General features: G+C 31.5%; 1 long non-coding RNA gene across 1 annotated transcript; it reads left to right on the forward strand.

Moving 5' to 3' along the window:
- The first annotated feature begins 15 nt into the window (after positions 1-15).
- On the forward strand, positions 16-907 carry LOC108357862 (uncharacterized). The gene is made up of 2 exons (XR_001846673.1): positions 16-560; positions 610-907. It is a non-coding gene; the product is annotated as an uncharacterized LOC108357862 (long non-coding RNA).
- The last annotated feature ends 105 nt before the right edge of the window (positions 908-1,012 follow it).

Here is a 1,012-nt window from a genome sequence, read left to right on the forward strand (position 1 = left end):
AACTCCCTCGCCTTTTGTGCTTTTAGCCGATGATGCCTTTGCTCTAAAATACTACTTAATGAAACCTGACTCTCATCTAAGACTATCACCAAGCGAACTTTAATACAACAACATACTTTCGTTGAAAATGCTTTTGGCATACTTGCGAACCGTTTTCGAGTTTTATTTTCACCCATTCATCGCGCTCCAGCTGCAGCCATTCAGATTGTATTATCTTGCGTATGTGTGCACAACTTTCTAAGAACAGAAAATGTGAAACTACGTTTGACGCCATTTCCGAAAGTGAAATAGATGCAATAATAGATAACAACTATACAACAACCGCTTCTGAAAGAAATGCGTCAAAAAGGAGCGCTGAAGAAATAAGAAAAACTTTCGAAAACTATTTTTCTGCGGTAAATTAAAATATCGTTTCATTGTTTAAATAAACCAAAACTTTTCGGGTTGGAAATTTTCCATACCAGTAGAAGCAACAATTGGTTTATTTGGTGATTAAATAAATGAGTACAATGTCTTCAATTTATGTACATACCTACTAGCTAATACCTGCCTACTTAGCGGTGCACCGTGAGTAGTACAAACACTGTTACATTTTTGATTCAATTAGAGCAACCAAATATTTTAATGAAAGTAATAATAAGGTAAAAAAGTGGTAAGAATAATCAAAATACATATTCACTCGGCAAAATAATAACTCTGCCTCCTTTCAGTAAAGTTTGACTATTTTCCTTTTATTTATTGAACTTTAATAATTTACTTATAAAAATATACCCCATTAATTAAAAATCTTTAAACTTGGCAATATGTGGTGCGTTTATAATTATGACACGGGATGTATAGTTAACTCTACAAACAAAACCATATCAATAAAACTTTTAAACTTTAAACGAAATTCAGGAAAACTCATCAAAATTTCGATTTTTTTCTTTTAAATATTAAAAAGAACATTGCATGTCTGTGTAGATGTGTAATTTTTATGTAATAAATGGGAAATTTCAAGTGGCTTAAGATC

Source organism: Rhagoletis zephyria, unplaced genomic scaffold (genome assembly GCF_001687245.7).
Source record: "Rhagoletis zephyria isolate East Lansing unplaced genomic scaffold, Rhagoletis_zephyria_1.1 Rzeph_scaffold_85898, whole genome shotgun sequence".
In the NCBI taxonomy this organism is placed as follows: Eukaryota; Metazoa; Arthropoda; class Insecta; order Diptera; family Tephritidae; genus Rhagoletis; species Rhagoletis zephyria.